Source organism: Mustela lutreola, chromosome 6 (genome assembly GCF_030435805.1).
Source record: "Mustela lutreola isolate mMusLut2 chromosome 6, mMusLut2.pri, whole genome shotgun sequence".
In the NCBI taxonomy this organism is placed as follows: Eukaryota; Metazoa; Chordata; class Mammalia; order Carnivora; family Mustelidae; genus Mustela; species Mustela lutreola.
Window position 1 is genome coordinate 122,544,236 of NC_081295.1, and position 21,485 is coordinate 122,565,720.

Sequence of the window (21,485 nt, forward strand, 5' to 3'; positions counted from 1 at the left end):
TTTGTCTGTACTGTCATTTGCAAATATCTTCTCCCATTCTGTGGGTTGCCTCTTTGTTTTCTTGCTGTTTCCTTTGCCTTTGAAGACATATCTTGAAAGAAGTTGCTGTGGCTGATATCGAAGAGGTTACTGCCTATGATCACCTCTAGGATTCTGATGGATTCCTGTCTCATGTTGAGGTCTTTTATCCATTTCAAGTTTATCTTTGTGTACAGTGTAAGAGAATGTTCGAGTTTTATTCTTCTACATATAGCCGTCCAGTTTTCCCAGCACCATTTATTGAAGAGACTGTCTTTTTTCCACTGTATATTTTTTCCTGTTTCCCTCAAGTCTATGATCAAAGATTATTTGATCATAGACTTGAGGGTCCATATCTGGGCTCTCTACTCTGTTTCACTGGTCTATGTGTTTGTTTTTATGCCAGTACCATGCTGTCTTGGTGATCACAGCTTTGTAGTAAAGCTTGAAATCAGGTAACGTGATGTCACCAGTTTTATCTTTGTTTTTCAACATTTCCTTAGCAATTTGGGGTCTCTTCTGATTCCATACAAATTTCTGGATTATTTGCTCCAGCTCTTTGAAGATTACTGGTGGAAATTTTGATTGGAATGGCATTAAAAGTATAGATTGCTCTAGGCAGTATAGACATCTTAACAATGTTTATTCTTCTGATCCAAGAGCATGGAATGGTCTTCCATCTTTTTGTGTCTTCTTCAATTTCTTTCATGAGTGTTCTGTAGTTCCTCGAGTACAGATCCTTTACCTCTTTGATTAGCTTTATTACCAGATATGTTATGGTTCTTGGTGCTATAATAAATGGAATTGATTCTCTAATTTCCCTTTCTGTATTGGATGTGGAGAATGGGGAACCCTCTTACACTGTTGGTGGGAATGCAAGCTGGTGTAGCCTCTTTGGAAAACCTTGTGGAGATTCCTCAAGAAATTAAAAGTAGAACTTCCCTATGACCCTGCCATTGCACTACTGGGTATTTGCCCCAAAGATACAGATGTAGTGAAAAGAAGGGCCATCTGTACCCCAATGTTTATAGAAGCAATGGCCACGGTTGCCAAACTGTGGAAAGAACCAAGATGCCCTTCAACGGACGAATGGATAGGGAAGATGTGGTCCATATACACTATGGAATATTAGGCCTCCATCAGAAAGGATGAATACCCAACTTTTGTAGCAACATGGATGGGACTGGAAGAGATTATGCTGAGTGAAATAACTCAAGCAGAGAGAGTCAATTATCATATGGTTTCACTTATTTGTGGAGCATAACAAATAGCATGGAGGACAAGGGGAGTTAGAGAGGAGAGGGAGTTGAGGGAAATTGGAAGGGGAGGTGAACCATGAGAGACTATGGACTCTGAAAAACAATCTGAGGGGTTTGAAGGGGCGGGGGGTGGGAGGTTGGGGGAACCAGGTGGTGGGTATTAGAGAGGGCATCGATTGCCTGGAGGACTGGGTATGGTGCAAAAACAATGAGTATTGTTATGCTGAAAATAAATAAATTTTTAAAAATAACCAAAAAAAAAAAAAATCAAGTGGAGAAAATAAAATTTTGCAGACTCATTCAGCCCTCATCTCCTTCATATCAAACAGGATAAAGGCTCCATGAAAAAACAAACACACACACACTAATTAAGAAAAAAAGAGAAACACAAAAGACTCAACTATAGGGAACAAACTAGTGGTGGTTGGTGGGTGACTGATGGGTGAAATATGTGAGGGGGGTTATGGAGTACAATTACCAAGATGAGAACTGAGACATGTATAGAATTGTTGAATCACTATATGGTACACGTGAAACTAATCTAACCCTGTACATTAACTCTACTGGAATTTAGAAAACAATTTTTTTAAATATAAATAAATAAGAAATAAACTCTAGGACACTTTGTAAATTCATTTTTTGCTGAATTTACATAAGGGCACTGATAATATAAATGAAATATAAATGATGATTAAAATCTTTTTAAAAGAAATAATTTTCATTACCAAAAGAAACATGACCTCTGGCAGTAAAATTCAGCCTACCCCAAATCAGCTCAAACAAGAGTCAACTTTTATCTTCTGCTACCTGAGCATAAGGTATAAACTAACTATTCTCATAACCACACCAGGAGTCTGTATCCAGAACAGGAGGGCAGGACACCAGCTCACCCAGTACCAGCCTCAATCCTTTTGCTTCAGGGAGTCTGCAGCTTCAATAAGAACCACCATGAGCAGTTTGAGACTATGTTGGGCCGTAAGGGGGATATAACATCGGGCTACAAGAAAGTAATGAAGATTTGGCTCCTTGGAAAGCACCATCAACACCAGAGCCTGGACTAAAACCCTGCCCTGAAAGGTTCACAGTCTCTTCCAAAGAAGGATAAAGCACAGGGTCCTCTCCAGGCCCACCCACCAGGGACACATCTCCTGACCGAGACATGATATATAGAAACAGAGAGCCAGTGGAGGAAGCTAAAGAGAAGGAGAAAATGTGGAAGCTATCAGTCATGTTATAAAAGCAGACAACACCTTTATTGAGGTCCAGGAAACCCCTACCCTGTGGAGAACTTGCACAAGGATTAGTTGAGTCACAGTGATGGTGCAGGAATAATATATATTGGCAAAGTGCCCACAATCCAGAACCCCTTTTCTGGGAACTCTTGTGCCAGTCCTACTTCTTCACACCTTCCCTACAGACCCCCAGAGCCCACTCATTTCTGTTTCTACTCTTGATTTTCACCTCCCAGTAACATCACTGTGATGTTTGGAGCTCACAGTCCAGGATGCTGTGTCTCTCCTATATCCTCAAATGTGTCCATTCAGATCATATTAGTCTTTTTATCAGAGACATCAAGGTCAGGATGTGCAGACTCTGGATCTAGAGTGCCAGATACTGCAGAGAGAGTTGCCAATCATGCAAGGCCTTCCCCTGCCCTATAAGAAGGCACACCACCAGCCCCACCACCCCCACCACCCCCCAAGATACCTAGCTGCAGGGAGGTCTAAGTCTTCTGAGATTAGAGCATTGTGACTCAAGCCCATAGCCCTCCAAACAAGAGAAGTAACCATGAGAATGATTAGGGGGTTAGCTATGTCACAGAACACTTAAGGATCAGATGATATTCCATGGACTGAGGGATATCTCTTTAGCATCCAATATCACTCACACTCACCAGTCTCAGCTACATGACTTTCACTGCCCCATTCAAGCCCACCACCATTGATGGTGCCAGCATCTGTATCATCAGCAAGCTGAAGGACATGTCAGCAGCCATCGGGCAGCAGTAAAAACACCCAGAAAGAAATAAAGGTAACTCACAGGCCTGGAACTTCTCCTTCTGCCAATCTACAAGGGAAGCACATTTCCCAAAAGTGAACAAAAACTAGAGATTTGAGGAGATTGTACACAACAATGTCAATATCTAGGCATCTGAAATACAGTGATGCAAGAATTATAGGGAAATATACTTTGGAAACATTCCACCAATGAATTTATTTCTTTTACACACACACACACACACACACACACACACACACACACACACTTGGAGCCATCCTACTACACCCTTCCCAGGAAAGACAGGCCATAAAACTTAACACCACTGAGAGTTTGGGTAACAATCTGAAAATAAGATTCTATTCCCAGTTTTCAGTATCAAACTATGCTTTCTTTTTTTTTTAGTTTATTTATTTTCAGCATAACAGTATTCATTATTTTTTCACCACACCCAGTGCTCCATGCAATCCGTGCCCTCTATAATACCCACCACCTGGTACCCCGATCTCCCACCCCCCCGCCACTTCAAACCCCTCAGATTGTTTTTCAGAGTCCACAGTCTCTCATGATTCATGCTTTCTTAATCCCTAGCTACACATCCACCCTGAAAGCTAAGTTTTCTTAAGAAAGAATTGGAGGAATCAAAATTTCTGAGTTCTCGGTGGTGTTTGGGTGGTTCAGTCAGTTAAGCACCTGACTCTTGATTTCCGCTCAGGTCATGATCTCAAACAGTCATGGGATCAAGCTCTGTGTTGAGCTCTGCACTTGGTGGGGGTCTGCTCGAGTATTCTCTCTCTTTCTTTGTCTCCTTCTGCCCCTCCTCCCACTCATTTTGTCTGTCTCTCTAAAATAAATAAATAAATTTCTTTAAATTTTTTTTTAATTTATTTATCTACAGCATAACAGTATTCATTATTTTTTCACCACACCCAGTGCTCCATGCAATCCATGCCCTCTATAATACCCACTACCTGGTACCCCAACCTCCCACCCCCCCCCAGCACTTCAAACTCCTCAGGTTGTTTTTCAGAGTCCATAGTCTCTCATGATTCACCTCCCCTTCCAATTTACCCCAACTCCCTTCTCCTCTCTAACACCCCTTGTCCTCCATGCTATTTGTTATGCTCCACAAATAAGTGAAACTATTTGATAGTTGACTCTCTCTGCTTGACTTATTTCACTCAGCATAATCTCTTCCAGTCCCGTCCATGTTGCTACAAAAGTTGGGTATTCATCCTTTCTGATGGAGGCATAATACTCCATAGTGTATATGGACCACATTTTCCTTATCCATTCGTCCATTGAAGGACATCTTGGTTCTTTCCATAGTTTGGCGTGAGACCTCCATTTATTTAACTGATTGAACTGATCTTGTAGGCTGACAATGTACAGACAATGCTCCTTGGTGGAGCTGCACTTTAAGGATGACTATCAGCCATGGGTAAGGAGAACTCTGGATACTCCATTAGAGAAATCTGGCCCAGTCAGGAGGCAACAGAGAGATTTCAAGGAAGATAGAGAAAGAAGTTCAAAGAAGGAATGACTTACATCCAATGAGAGGTCAGACACTAATGAATTTGCTTCCCTTTTCAATGGCATATTGAGATGAATATCATCACTCTATGTATGGGGAAACCCAAAAGTACTGGGGTTACTCATCTACTTCTCTCTGTAATACCTCACAGAGATCAAAAGCACCAGGAGACACATTATGTGATAGGTTTCAAATATGGCCATGTCCAAATCTTTAGAAATTATGAAATTGTTGCAACAGAGAGAATATTACAGATGTGATTATGATTAAGGAACTTGAGATGGGGTTGGGACAGAGGGAGAAAACAATGTCCCCAAACTCCTAAATGGAACCCCAAGCCCAAGTGTCCTAGGCACCAGATCAAGTTACCCTCTATAGCCTGAGGTCCTGAGTTGAGTAAGAGGAGAGCACAGGGCCCTCCTCCCCCAATGGCCCAAGGACACATAAACTCTTTCAACCTTCATACTCCCTTTTGGGAAAACAAAGGAAGCTAACTGATCAAAGCAAAACTTATATATGTCAGAAGACTGAAATGTCTGCAGTGGGAGAGCTATTACCTCCAGTAGGGCAGAGACTCCGGAACAAAATTAGAACATTCATAAAAATAAGGAAATGACATTTTCTTGAACATTTGGGATGTAGTTCTGTGACCACCACTCCCACTTACATAGATTTATTCAGATAAATGGGCTTTTCTGTCTGTGGTGATTTGCTTGATGGAAACAGATCACTTATATGGTTTCACTTATTTGTGGAGCATAACAAATAGCATGGAGGACATGGGGAGTTAGAGAGGAGAAGGGAGTTGGGGAAAATTGGAAGGGGAGGTGAATAATGAGAGACTATGGACTCTGAAAAACAATCTGAGGGGTTTGAAGTGGCGGGGGGTGGGAGGTCGGGGTACCAGGTGGTGGGTATTATAGAGGGCACGGATTGCATGGAGCACTGGGTGTGGTGAAAAAATAATGAATACTGTTATGCTGAAAATAAACAAATTTAATTTAAAAAATGGGCTGAACCCTGTCACCCTTTGAGAAGAAGAAACTTTGTTTACTTGTTCTTCACTGACAGATTAGTTGACTCCCAGTGAACACATTTCTATATAAATACTGATATGCATTAGCAAAGAAGAGGAATCAGAAGGAGAAGGAGAAGAAAGAGAAAAAGGGGAGTTGGCATTCCATTCTGAGACTCTACAATGCATCCAAATCTATGCTATCCATTTCAGAGGCTTAAGTGCATTCTTCACTTCATTTCCACAGCAAAAGTCTTTCATTATGGATTATTTTGACAATTTCATGAATAAGATGAGATCAGACATTAGTCCACCTCACACTATGAGTCCATCAATGTGAAAATGTTGATTCTACTGTAAGGGTGTCTGTCCTGACAAAATAAACAGGTATACAAAGTTCACATTATTTTCCCACATAGGCTTCTTTTTCTTTCCAAGTTTTTATTTAAATTCCAGTTAGTTACCATACAGTGTAGTATTAGTTTCAAGCGGAGCATTTGGTGACTCATCACTTACATACAACACCCAGCGCTCACCACAAGTGCCCACCTTAATCCCTGTCCCTCATCTAGCCAACCTAGAAAGTAATCCTCACTTTCTTCTCTAGAGTTAAGAGTCTGTTACAAGGTATACTTTGACACACATGTGCTTCAGTTCAATAGAGAAGGGAGAGATGCTAAAAGAAGAATAGTTGATCCCCATTTTTAACAAATAAATCCCAAGAACCAGTAAGGCTCTCTGAAGGGATTTCCTCATACATCTGGTCCCCAGGCCTCCTTCACCCATGGCTCCCCCTTCTCTGCTGTCACAGTCATTATCCCTGATGGCGAACACAAACAGTCAAACACAGAAGCCCACATGTTACACAGGTTCAAAGGGCCCAGATCTTAACCGACCCCATTGTTAAAGGATGCTGTGGATAAACTTTTGTTGCATTAGGATCACCCTGATCACAATCTGGTCCCAATTCCATTAGAAGGTTGAGATGATCCCATTATCAGAAGCAAACTCAGTTAGATAATTAAAATAAATATGTCTTTTTAGAAATGGCTCAGACAGATGTCAAAGTTTATTACTTTTCATGCACCCAAATACCTTGAACACCCTCATAGTACTTCCCAATTTAACCACTGTGACTGCGATTTCTGGTCTCACTTCCACTGCTCTGAGCCACCCAAAACCTCTTTAAGAGGAATCACAGACTCTCTACTTTCCTTCTTATCTCCTCCTCTCTTCCCTACCAGTTTTCCCTTCCCTGATTTGCTCCCCACCTTTCTGTGGTAAACAATTCTCACTCCTCTAGATGTGTCCTTCTAGAAACTTCACACATTGCCCCTAATAAACCCAAACAAGGCAGAGCCCATCAGGCAAGTGCAATATTCTAAAACGAATGACAATGGTTGGGAACAATCATTAGTGACTGTTTTTTGAAATCTATACACATCATCTATCATAATGTTATATATTAAACATGTACTATAGATTGCAGTGTAATATATTTTAAAATATTTTATTCTTCAAGCTACACAAATATATATACAAGATTTTGTATATACTGAGGGTGGTTCACAGACCCCACTCCCAGGAATCCATAACTGTCCAGGGGGTTCTAGATCTCACATTCAGAACACCTATTCTAAAGCATTTAATTCCTCAGCAACTAAGAAGTTTAAAGGAAAAAACCCAGCTTAGACAAGGAGTCAGTGCATGAGAAAGTGAAATGAAGAACATACTAGGGGACCAGCAAGAAGCAGGAAAACCAAACTTAGATCTATGAAAAGTAGGAATTTCAGGGGAAAATGGATTCAGGACCAAGAATCCACTTAGGAAGACCTAAGTACTAAGCAGGCAAACATGATTTCTGAAATCTTTTGACATAGGAATTTCTAATCTATACAATCACTACCCTTTTCCAGACTCTCCTTATAAATGACCCCTTTATTGACATTGAACAAACCAAAATAATCAGTTAAAAATGTGTGTTCAGAGGGTGTTGCTAACCCCAACAGCCACCTATAGTAGAGAATGGGTCAGAATGGAGGCAGATCTGTGTTCCCAAGAACAGTCCCTGCAGTCTTCCAGAGGAAGAAGACAGAAGTGACAAGGACAGCATGTACACCAACCCTGTCCTGATGTGGGGTACATGACACAGAATGGGGCAGAGTTGAGGCTGGGGAGGTAAGGCCACCAGGAACCCCAGAGTTACTTACCTGCATATAGCTGTGCCTTCCTCCTGGCTGAAAGGGAGCACACCCTGGTGAGAACTCAGTCAGAACAAGCCTGCTCAGCATTCATCTACAGACCCTTGTCTGCCCTCTGGAATATAGGTGACACTAGCTGCAGAGCAGGGAAAATCTGGAGAGGAGATGACCTCCTGCCACGTGCTGACAGCAGGGTATTGAGGGAAAGTCCCTGGACCACAGGTCAGGAAGTCTGCATTGCAGGCTGAGTTTCACTCCTGTCCACAGCCATTTTGAGTCCTTCGCCAAGTCATTTAGCTCTCATTTGCCTCAAAACCTTAAAAAAAAAAAAACTTATTCTACTTGCACTGGATTTTGCACCTATTAACTGAGAATTATACAATATAGGAAAATATTTGAGGGAATAAAATATACATTATTCCATAATTGTAAAAAAGTTATTACTACATTCAGTGATTTCGATAACAGAGATATTTAAGAAAGAAGTCAAAAGGGAGGATGACTTCAGGACAGGGATGTGAGGTGAGCTCTGGGGTAAAGGTGGCCAATCTTAGATAACACATCGCTATTTGGGGGCATTGACAATTCATCCCACCGCACTCTCACACATAGTCTTTCCAGTCCTCTACCCACCACTTTGTGACCACAACTTCCAGGAACTGGAGAAAACACACTCTACCCAGTTGGTATTATGTGGTCAGGACCACTCCTTTGTTTAATGAACCCCATTTATTTTTATACCTTCTTTAATGAAATTTCAGAGCAGTTGGCTTTCAGATTCCACGTGCTAACAGAACTAGTTATATTAAAGGCTAAAAAGCAATCAATATGGTGGGTAGGTCAGTATTAGAATAAAGCCAAGATGTACAACAGACTCCAGGGACCACCATCACCCCCAGATTCCCAAGCACTGTGTAGGAAACACTGGCATAGATTCGGGAAAGCTCACGGAGTGGGGTCTGCCTCCCACCAGCTTCCACTTCTGCCCCCAGGGAAGGGTCCACATGCCTCTGCATGAAACAAGGAGAGGGGATACCTCTTGGCTTAATTAAGATGGAAGACAAAAGATATCTGGAAAGTCACTCACCAGCCAGGTAAATAGATTTCCTCCAGTCTTAAAGGTAACACAGGAAACAGAAGGTGAGAACCAGAACACCTCCTACAAAGGGGATGCAGAAAGTTCTGGAGAAAGAACAGAACTTTCCAAGAACTGCTTGCAGATCATCTGAAAGAAATTGAAAGATAGGCATGAACTCCCATCACTAAGAACAGCAAAGACTGCACCTGCAGAACCCACCAGAATATCTCTCTGTATCCTATAATAAGATCTAACTCCAGACCCCTCCAGCCTCCACAGCCCCAACTGTCCTCTATGAAACTACTTGGCCACCTACTCAGGCCAAGGGCCTTCCTGTCCACTTTTCCTCCATACCAGCTTCCACATTCACAGACCATGGCCCCTTTCCTGCCTTACCTCTGGCATTCAGAACACTTTCCTTTGTGTTCTGGTCCTTTTGCTTGTCCTCATGCAGTTTCTCCTGTTCCTGCACCTCCTGCCACTTTGTGGTATGTTCTCTCTTGGTGTGGTAGGCAGTCCCAAGGGTTAAGAACATCAGCAAGTTCAGGCTCACTGTGAAAGCTGGCTTCCAAGGAGAGGCCCTAGGAAAGAAGGCCTCTGTGCCCAGCCAGAGACCCTGTCAGGGACACGGACCAGAACAGACCAGCCAAGCATACCCAGGAACACTTGCCCCTCCCTCCTAGAAAGGGCACTGACTTGAAATGAAAAGAGCCATTGCCTTCTCCTGGCCCAGAATGAGGCTGAAGACACGGCAGATCACATTGCCTGAAGAGCTGTTCTTCACCCACCAGAGAAGCCTCCAAACTAAACAGCCTCCCACTGTCTTGGGCATATATCTCAGAGAATATCAGGAACTTCTACCTTCTGAGACTCTCCACTATATCTGAGGCTTCAGAAGCCACCCCAAGGCCATGCACAGCACTTGGACCCCATCCTCCTCTGCTGCTTGGATGTGCACTTGAGGAGTAGAGCCCATACCTGCAAGAGAGAAGCTGGAGAATCCAGGAATCCCAGCAGAGTCTTTCTGCGCACAGCTCCAGGGACAGCATTGCATTCTGGGGTCTCTTTGAGGAGTGGCCTCTACAGGGAGCAAAACAGTAGCCCTAACTCAGGGAACAGAAGGAAAGTGCACAGGGACTGCTGCAGGCACAGAGTGCGGGCTCCTCTCCCTGAACATGAGGGTAGCGGTCCATCCTTTGGAGTGACAGAAGGAGGAATTTGGTCCCAGGATCCATCCTTCTCTGCTCTTCTCACCTCACACACTCTTGCACACCCACTGCCACTTGGTCATCATTTCCACCATTGACAACCCTACATACCTCCTGAGCTGTTTCCCTAACATCCACATCCCTGGGGGTTAGCTCTGACATTCCTCACAGATACTTCCAACTCAAATCCTGAACTAATTCATGATTGGACCCATCTGTGATAGGACAATGATTAAAATATCCCCAATCCTTCAGCCTTCCTTACATTCTGTGAGCCCTCTGACTCTCTGTAGTCTTCTGTCCCACCTCTAAACTCTGTCCCCAAACCTTCACACTCAGTTGAGTCTGCTTTCCAAACCTCTGTGAAACCAGTCGCCTCCTCTTCTACCCAGCTGCCCCTACACAGAGTCAGACAGCCAAACTTCCTCTATGTAACTACATCCATGCCTCCAGTCTCCATCCTTCATGCTGTTAAAGCAAACTCCTGCACAGTTCTGTTTAAATTTTCCTTAGGTCTGCATCGAAACTCCATTACACAGCACACAAAGACTTCTCTACGCTGATGTCTGCCTCCACCCCTACCCAACAAAATCCCTGTGCACTTCCAGCCTAAATTCCATACCTGTGCCCCACAGAGCACATGCATTCCAGTCTCTGGACTATTTGGTTAACTGTAATAACCACAGTAACCATGCTCTCTGTGCCCCTCACAGTCCAGTTCATCAACCTGCAGGACTATTTGGAACACTATGTGCTTCACTCAGGTACCTGCTCAAGTGTGACCTCCTCATGAGCTTTTCATGATCAATCTCTTCTCTGTGCCCATGGACCAGGAACACCTCTTTATTCCAGGATTGTCACTTCTCCCCATCCTCCCATTCACCTTTCTTACCAACTATGTGGACTCTGTGTGTGCACAGACTCAGAAACCACCCTCCTTCCTCAAGTGTTTCACATGCATGTTCCTCTTCTTGGAACTCTCACCCTCAGATATCCACTCTTCAAAATGCCTACTCATTAACATCTAACATCCTTTAGCCCCCATCCATGCATCTGTTTTTTTGCCTCTAGAATATAAATGCTGCAGTGCAGAGACCGTTCTTTGGTTCACTGATGTGTCCAGGTATCTAAAAGGGAACCTGGTACTTAGTACGGGTTCTCTATATTTATACTGAATAACTGAATCTGAATAAGTGAAAGACTTCCTTTCCTTTATCTGAAAAATAAGGGGCTGATTTACTTGGCTCTGAGGTGGCTCCTAACTCTAATACTGCAGGACCTAATATAGGTCAACAGCCCATCTGTCACCTTCACCTCCGAACAGACAGATTCACAGACGTTTCCTTGTCGAAAGAAGCAGGCACACAGCCTGTTGTTGATAGCCTGGACATTATGGATGTGCAAGATTGCCTCCTCCCTGGTGAGGAAGGTCTTCACCAGTGAGGCCATGAACTCTGTTGTAGACACAGACATAGGAGTGAGAAAGGCCAGGGGCAGGGAACAAACTGTCAGTTGGGAGTCCCAGGTAGGAGGAGTTAAGTGTCAGGCAGGGACTCAGCTCTGACCATTCTGAATCAGGGAAAGATCATCTTACAATTTTGAGACCCAGAAATGGTGTCAACAAGACTCCTCAGCAGCCTGTGCTCCTGGCTCCAGGTGGTTCTTCCATAAAGGACTCTAACGCAATGGTTCTAACCTTCCACAGGCATCACAATCACCAGGAAGGCCTATGAAACACAGACTGCTGGGCTCCACCCTCAGAGCTCCTGTTTCAGTAGTTCTGGAGTGGGTCCAAGAATGTGCATTTCTAAGGAGGTGGTGGGGATGTTAATACTGGTGTTCCAGGGACCACATTCTGGGAACCACAGCTCTAACCTGCCTCCTCTTGGGACACGACTGAAAATGCACCAAAGAGCACTACTGTTGCCTAGGTGGGAACTCTCTGCTCATGGGTCCACACCCAGCAACTTCCCCACACCTGCTCCCAAGTTCATTATTTCTGTACATGTGTTTTTCCTCTACTGAATTCCATGTGCAATGAAAACTGGAGCCCACAGCTGCTTCCATTAAAATCTTCCCCTATTCCGTAGGTCACAGGCACCAAATCAGTACTAGCTACAGAAGAAGGTTCCCTCCACCACCACCCCTGACAGCCCTTGGCCTTCTGAATACGGGTGGACAAGCCATGAAACAATCTTCTGTAGGAACAGCCCTGCTGGACCTCTGAAGAGCAATTTATCACCTCCTGTGCTACTCAAATGTGGCTGAGTTATCGGTCTCACCTGGGGGATGAAAGTGACTAGTCTCCCTGGGACTATCCTCTCCCCAACCCCATGTGTGTGACCCTTTTAACCTGTAGGTAAAACCATGCCCTTACTTGACGCAAAGCCCTGCAATGGCTCCCTAGTTCCCCACATGGTCTGAAATCCCAAGAGGAAGACCTCACAGAGCTCTCTGACTCTCAACTCCTGCTTCTCTCCTCATTCAGTCTGCTCCAGCCAATACTTGCCTTCTCTGCTCCTTGATGATCCAAGCACTCTTCCAGCTTTGCCCAGGATTTTATTCCCTGTGGAGACACTCTTTCCATTGGGATCCTCACAGGCTGGTACCCCATCTCCTCCCATCTTTGTTCCTATCTCACTGCTTACACTGGTTACCTTATGGCACTGCTGCCTGCCCAAAGCTACTCCTGCCCCCACAACTGCCCCACCTGCTCTACTTCTTTGTCCCATGCTCCCCACTCCTCTAACAGATGTAGATTATATGGCATTGTGGTTTGCTGTCTCCTGACAGAATGTAAACTGTGTGAAGATGGGGATTCTGTCAGCTTTGTATGTAGACTACTACCTAACACATACTCCATAACCTGTAAATAGCTGGGTGCATTGAATTCATTGGAGAATAACTGCTCAGATACCAACAAAGCCAGGAAACAAGAAATTGGGGCAAATTTATTTTCACACTTTTCATGGTTAAATTCATATTTTTCATTTTCTAAAACATAACCTCATTAGACAAGCATCATGGTCCCTTGTTCTTGTTTACATTTGGGAAATCCTCTTAAAATTTATATACTACTAGCAGTTGGAAGATCACAAGAATCTTTCTAGAGCCAGGGCCTCCACTAATAGGACAGATGGAGATACCAGCAGAGCTTCCTGGTGCTCTCACCCACCCCAGAGAGACACAGGGAGGGGTAGGGGATGCACTGTCCTGCAGAGCCCCCAGCAGGCAGCTGGAAGAGGAACTGGGAGGACACTGTGGATCCTACCACACACACCCTGTCCTGCTGCTCCCCAGCGTTTTCCTGCTTAGGAGCAATGACATGGCCTTGCTCCCAGCAAAGCATCTCTCAGCCTGTGTTCACTTTTGATTGTTCTGAATGATCTGCTACATTTGTTTTAATGAAACAAAGACTGACCCATCAATGCATGCATGTATCTGCCCAGATATCTGGTCGGACATATTAAGACTCTGTGTAAACCGACTTCTACATATATCTGAACACATCCCATGAACAAGGACCAATATTAGCCTCCAGGTCCATTCCCCACTGCCACCAACTTTCCTTGCCCAACAGGGAGACTCCTCAAGGCCTGAGAGACATTAGGGGAATTCTATACAAGAACAGAGGGAAAAACAAAAACAAAAACAAAAAACAAGAACAGAGGGGGAAAAAAACATTCTTACGACACTTCATTCTCACACATGCAACAGAGATGAAGGAAGACATGAACCCTGCCATCTAATAATCCTTATTCCAGGAACTTTCTAGAAGTAGGAGTGCTGGAGCTGCACCAGCACTGCCCCCAACACACACCCCAGTCCTCAGGTCCAGCCCAGCCCCCAGTTCCACCCAACTTAGGATGAAAGAGAAGGAAGGGGACCTTGGATTCAACAGTGGCCCAGCATGATTGGGCCAGAAATCTTATCTCCCTTGAATACTGTCCCTTGGATCCCATGTTGGAAGAGGAGGGGAAGGAATGACAAAGCATAGGGAAGATTTTCCTGAAGTACACCGGAAAGACACCTGGAGACATTGCAGGAAAGACACCAAACAGCAAACTTCATTCCCCCCACCCACACACTGCCAGTTCATCAGGCTCACGGTCCAGCTATTTGTTAACAAACACTACTCACTGGCCGTGAATGATTTTTCTTGCTCAAAATATAAATTATCTAGTGGGGTGTTAAGATTGCACTTTCTACTTTAACAGCCCTATAATAGCTGTTAGCATACAATATAATAGCACATAATACCTTCAAGTGCTTTCAAAACACTTCCAGACAAACAACTAGGCTTTAAAACAATGGTAAGGTAAAAATAATTGTGAATTTCTAATGTGCCAGTTGGTAGAAAGTATTAAACCCACTTTTTAAAAACCTCTAATAAGGTAAAACTTAATTTATTTTAATTTTTTATGACTCATTTTTATAAGTGCAATTGACAATGTTATTTTTCAGATGTCAATATGCTGATTCAACAAGTTAAACATTATTCTGTGCTCTCCAAAAGTGTACCTATCATCTAACTTCTCTTCACCCACTTTGGCCCACACCTAGGGAAGTTGACTGTAAAGACTACATGCATTGGGATGTTACTTAGACCATGATGGATTTATATCTTTACAATTTTTTATCAGTGTCCTCTAATCACAACTTGAATCACCATGTTGGGTAATTTCTCCTCATAAAACGTCTATTGTTTTCCATAGGTTAAAAATGCCAAGTTCTTCATGGCATGTCACGGTATTTCAGTGAATTCACCAGCATCAATTTGTAGTCTAGAATGCTATGGGGAGGTGGGGGGCAACAGTATCCCTCCTACAAGGCTGTAAGTGTTCACAGCAGTTTTGTTCTAGGCACACCCCCAGTCACTTTGACACTGGGAACCTCTGACATATATCTTGCATAGGATGTCACAGGGGAGTATGGGGTATTTTCTTGTTAATGGACCTTCTCTGCTTCTCTAGGAACATGGGATCTTCTTCAGTCCCCAAGGTATCTCCCTTGGGATGTCTTTTAACCCACTAGCATCATTTCAGATCACAAGATTTAAGAAAGACAAAACTGATTTTCTCTGTAACCGTTCATGGCCTCGGTACTCCTTATTAGATGAGGAAAAATGGCCAATTCATGAGACGCTGAGTTTCAGTATGATCTACCATTTAGATCTGCTCTGCAGGAGAAAGGGCAAATTGACTGAGGTACCCTATGTCGAGGCCTTCATGACTCTAAATCAGGATTCTGACCTTGACAGTATGTCTAGCCACTCACCAGGCTAATAGTAACCCTCCTGGTGTGTTGGATGATGATATCTAAATAGGCCTACTCCTCATAATAAACACAGCTTGCCAGGTGAAGCTAATAAAGGGGACACTGACTCTTTCACTGTTCTTCCTCTTAATAGACCCACGTTATTCTTCTTGTATGTGGGGCCTTCTTCCTCGTTCATTTACTGGTTAATGGTTATGATAATTGGAGCCAATTATCAGTTAGTCTACCTCAGAACAGGGCCCTGAAAGAATATTCCCATGCAGGTGCCAAAACTCCTTTTGTTTCAAGGACATTCCCTATCTTCTCTGGCCTGAAAAGGACTCCCTGAAATGGACATCTGCTCCTCTGTCTGAGCTAAGGAGCTTTAAGAATGGGAGTCTTCTTTCTTTTGTCTTTTTTTAACCATGTGTTAGCTACTCTAAAATGTGATCAAAACTCAATCATGAGAGCTCAAGAAGACATTAAAAAACCATACATTATGCTGAGTAAAATAAGTCAAGCAAAGAGAGTCAACTATCATATGGTTTCACTTATTTGTGGAGCATAACAAATAGCATGGAGGACATGGGGAGATAGAGAGGAGAAGGGAGTTGGGGGAGATTGGAAGGGGAGGTGAACTATGAGAGACTATGGACTCTGAAAAACAATCTGAGGGTTTTGAGGGCTGGGGTGGGAGGTCAGGATACCAGGTGGTGGGTATTATAGAGGGCATGAATTGCATGGAGCACTGGTGTAGTGCAAAAATAATAAATACTGTTATGCTGAAAATAAATAAAAAATAAATTTTAAAAACCATACATTTTAATTTTTTTATAAGCTTTAAAATCTAGGAGTAGTCCAAGGTTAATATTTTACAAACCAACGAAGAATCACCACAGGCAAACATCAATGCAACAAATAAGTACAATTTACAAACCCAGGTCATGCACTTACTAACAACCTCACTAATCATGGTAAGGAGCAGTGCCAAAGTCCAGCTGATGCCCAGTTAAATAAGAAAGAAACCTTTCTTAATATTCATTTGTTATGGGACGCCTGAGTGGCTCAGTTGGTTAAGCAGCTGCCTTCGGCTCAGGTCATGATCCCAGCGTCCTGGGATCGAGTCCCACATCGGGCTCCTTGCTCCGCAGGGAGCCTGCTTCTCCCTCTGACTCTGCCTGCCTCTCTGCCTGTGCTCGCTCTTGCTCTCTCTCTCTGACAAATAAATAAATAAAATCTTTAAAAAAAAAAAAAAAAATATTCATTTGTTAATCCATTCATTAGTCAATTAGTATTTAAAACTTTTCTTAACTTTTTATTGAAATATAACACACATATATAAATGTATACAAGTCACAAGTTTTACAACTCACTGAATTATCACAAAATAAACACACCTTGGTGACCACCATCTAGACCAAGTACCTTTGAAGTACACTACTTCTCCCCAAACTCATCACTGTCATGATTAGTATTTCTTGATTTTTAAGTTTCATACAAATGGAATTATGAATAATGTTATTGCAGGCATTCTTGTATGTGTCTTCTGGTGCACATGTGAATGCATTTTCTGGGGGCATGCCTAGTTCTGGAATCGCTGGGTATGCCATTGTTTAGCTGTACACCAAATGTGGACAGTACTCAGAAATGGTCTTCCATTCACACCCCATCAAGGCTTCAGAAAGCTGCTTCACATCCTGGTCAGCTTTGCAGTTTTGACCACTCTGGTGGTGCTCAGGGCCAGCTCCTCATGCTTCCAGTATGTTTCCCTAAAAAGGAGGTGGAGCATTTGTCCACCTGTCAGTAGGCCTTTCTGCTGCCCTCATTAGTACTTTCTAGCCTCTTGGTCATTTTTTTAAGTTTAGGTTGCCTATCTTTATTTCTCACTGACTTGGATCATTCTTTATATATCTGGATGTGAGTCCCTTAGCCAGTTTTATGTATTACATCCATCATCTCCCAGCCTGGCCTGACCTTTTCATTGTCTTAATGTGTTTTTTTATGAACAGAAGTTTGTAATTTCAATGTTGTCCACCTCATCGGTCATTTTTTAATGGTTGATGCTTTTTGTGTCCTATTTAAGAAATCTGCTCCTATCCTAAAATTTTAATCCCCTTCTCCTATTTTGCCCATTCCTCCCACCTTCTCCCTTCTGACAACCACCAAATTTTTCTCTGTGCTTATGAAGTCTGTTTATCTTTCAATCAACAGATATTGTTGAGTGGTGACTATAAGCCAGACACTGATCTAGTGCTGGGAATATAATGATGAATGAGAAATACATAAACACGGGTCCACGTCTAGTGTGGAGGACGTGAATAAATAATTGAATGACTACTTTGTTATAAAAAAAAAAGAAAAGGAAAGGAAAGGAAAGAAAAGAAAAGAAACTTTGCCTTCTGTGAAGGCAGAAAAACATGCAAATAATTCTGCTTTAAGAAATTTGCATAGAAGTAGAAAATGCTAAAGCCTCTACCACAAATCAAATTGAAAACATTCAACATATTAAATTCAATCCAAGGAGTGCAAAATATTAAATTGAAGCAAAGGGAGAACTCAAACTTTTCATTTCCAGGTATGCTACTAACAGAGGCCAAGAATTTCAGGTGTGGAAATTAGCTGTAGGCAAGCTCTTAAAAAACACTAGTTTATACTCTTTAATTTTAATACAAGGCAGGTGTTTCTGCAATGGTTAGATTTTACAAGGGCACTATAAGGTCTCAAGGTCTCTTTTCAAAGTCATTCTCAAATACTCCTTATTTTTGGTTGGCAGCAATGACATCTTTACAAGACAATACCTTTTCAGATACACAGGCGACAAAATTCCACTTTCTGTCTGGTCCAACTTAATGTCTGTTTGTAGAATGACTTGACATTAAATCAATCCATGGCCTAACTGGCACAGAAGATACTATTTCCTGGACATGTCCACATTTTGCTCCCACCTCCTCAGCCTGAACTGTCTCTCAATCATTTCTCCTTCACTTTTCATGCCCCGTCAAAGTCTCCAGTGGATCCCCGAAAGTTGCACAGATGTCCACGCTGGAATCTCTACTATTGCTTATCTCCAGGTCCCCCTGCTGGGAGCCAAAGCAACAGTTTTTTGCAAATTACAGTTTGTTATTATTTATAACTTCATTTTTGTGCACTTACCCGTACTTTAAAACCTGGTGTAGAGGGCGCTTTGAGGCAGCAGGCTTGAGCCCTGAACTCTGAGTAAGGAAGAAAGGCCCACAATGACTGCCAGGCTGAGGACAAACAGGCACATCAGGAAACCCATCTGGAAACAGGAGGTAGCCCTAGTTTCTGACCAATGGGCTACTTATGGCTGGGCACAAGTACCAAAAAAGGAAAAAATCCATACCTTTCCATTTCTCCTCCCTGAGTTCCCTGTAGCTACACCACCACTGCCCCCTAGCGGACAGTACCTCCTTTGCTGTCCTGCCCACTGCTCCCTTGCAGTGCATTCCATAAACTCCTTATTTCCTGTATCCTGCCTTGGCCGAATTCATTCACCACAGGAGCTGCCGGTCCCACACTGGGCACTTCTACAACTGCTCTTCAGAGTCTTTTCTGGAGGGTAGTAGAATATACAGCATCACAAAACGACACTTTATTTCCACAGGAAGAAAAAGTTTTAGCATACATAATAATTGTGTGCATCGAGTAAATTGTAATAAAAAATTGAAGTGCCCCAGTGAAATGCCAATAGAGTATTACCCCCACCTTAAAAGACCACCAGAGACATGAGTCAAAGCCAATCAGCAAGGGTCGTTTATTGCAGGTTCGAACCTGGACCTCTGCGCTGCTCGTTGCCGAGAGGTCCAGAGCTGGGTTGGTGCAGGGTTTTTATAGACAGGTACAAACAAGTTTCGGGTGGGGCTGAGCTGATTGATTGACAGTTTGAACAGGCATACTTGGCGTCAGTGAATTGGGTCAGGGGACCCCGCGAGAAAGCAGACAAAGCAATCTTACAGAAGCAGAACTGGCCGGTTAGCCCACGCATGCGGAAAAAAGCACTATCAGGATATTGAAGGCCTGGTTACTATCAAGTAAAGACAATTGGGAGTCTCCTGGTGGAATGTTACATTCCTGCTATCAAGCATCCTTGTTAATGAGATTTAGGTTTAGAAGAAATTGAACTTTATTTACTTTTCCTTCTACCTCCGCCTCCTTCCGTTTTCATGGAGGGGAGGGTGACATTAGGGCTTGAGGAACTGAGTTCTGCGTCCCTGGAAATTGGGCTATTGATAAGGTAACTTCTTTGTTGTAAATCTCAAGGACATTTGCAAACCAAGGGAGACTCCTACCTTGCAGGACTGTGATCTCTGCAAGTTAACTATTTATCGTTTTATGGCAGTCAGGGGTGCCTGAGGAATGCTACACATATGGAGGGGAGCGGGTGAAGGGGGTGGTGCAAGGCGCCAGCCTTTGCTTTGTACTCAGCCAGCCTCCTGATCCTTCACCAGAACCCTAAATTTTTATCAACCCTGCAATTTCCTGCAAGAAGAGAACCTCAAAGAAGTCACTGCTTTTGCTTTCAGTCAATTAGGAGTCGCCATGGCTGTATAACTGACTCTCTGAGAAAAGCACCAGATGAAACTCACACTTTTTTAAAGTAAATTAGTGACTAACTACAGGGCACGCAGCTGCACACCCTTATCTGTAAGGGCCTATTCAGCCAGAGCAGCCCCACCCAGGTTGAAATGCCATTTTGTTGTAAAACTTCAATTGACTTTGCGCCCCCACCCCCCCCCAGGAACTTACTTAAAAACAGGTCCTGGGGGCACCTGGGTGGCTCAGTGGGTTGGGCCGCTGCCTTAGGCTGGGGTCATGATCTCAGGGTCATGGGATCAAGTCCCGTATCGGGCTCTCTGCTCGGCAGGGAGCCTGCTTCCTCCTCTCTCTCTCTCTCTGTCTGCCTGCCTCTCTGCCTACTTGTGATCTCTCTCTGTCAAATAAATAAATAAATAATCTTAAAAAAAAAAAAAAAAACAGGCCCTGGAAACCAGTCCCACGAAACAAAGTCCAAGTACAAAGGTGGGTCAGGCCAGGTGGAGGTATTCAATCAGTGGGAGCACGTACTGCCTCCTAGCTAACAAGGTAATGGGATAGTTTGCATGGCTACTGTGTGTGTCCAGGCCCAACCACATGGGCTTTGCTCTATAGAAATTAGTCTGGAAAGGAGGGAGGGGTTGTTCTCTCTGTAAGGGGCAGCCCCGACCAGTCTGACGGTCAGTTTGATTCTTGATGCTTGGCGTGAAATAAAGCTTTGCTTGACTTTTGCTTTGTATCATCTCGCTCCTTTAATCATGGACCCATTATTGGGGTACCCATTTTATGGGGAGACCTAACATCCATCTGATCAAGGTCAAATTGCTAGCAATTCTCTAGAAGTACTCTACTAATATTTTGGTATTATTACCACAATAACTAAAATTTTCAAGTTGGGAGAATGACGTGTAATAACAAATAAGAGAATTGCAGCCTCAGTAAAGTTCTCTCTCTCTCTTTTTTTTTTTTAATTTTCTTTCTTTCTTTCTTTCTTTTTTTCCTGAATAAAGTTCTATTACTACAATGTCCAATTTTCTGGTCAACCCATAGTGCAGAGACACAAGGAAAACTACCATTTTGGTTCCCAAATTTTACAAGAACTCCTATGAAATATTCCAGATAAATGAGTTTTAATCTTCCCCTTCCTCACCCTGGTTAATATGGAAGGTAATACAATTAGCAACTCTTTGCTCTTAGCAACTATGTACACACCATCAAGTAAATGACTATTCTTCAAATACTTTTTGGTGAGATACTTCAAATACCTTTTTGGAAAAAGGCACCTCAGAAGCCACAGTGATCTTGTTATTGCTCCTTTCAATGGTTACAACCCCTCTACCTGTAAAGTTCTTCCGATGAGATAA

General features: G+C 43.1%; 1 long non-coding RNA gene across 2 annotated transcripts; it reads right to left on the bottom strand.

Annotated features, from left to right (window-relative positions):
- Positions 1-1,939: 1,939 nt before the first annotated feature.
- Positions 1,940-18,895, bottom strand: LOC131834306 (uncharacterized). Of its 2 annotated transcripts, XR_009354815.1 has the most exons (6): positions 18,721-18,894; positions 10,082-10,183; positions 9,500-9,700; positions 9,113-9,250; positions 8,035-8,341; positions 1,940-2,891 (listed from the first exon to the last, which is right to left on the bottom strand). It is a non-coding gene; the product is annotated as an uncharacterized LOC131834306 (long non-coding RNA). The 2 variants fall into 2 exon arrangements; XR_009354816.1 differs by lacking the exon at positions 1,940-2,891 and having other exon boundaries at positions 7,314-8,341; positions 18,721-18,895.
- Between the last annotated feature and the right edge of the window lie 2,590 nt (positions 18,896-21,485).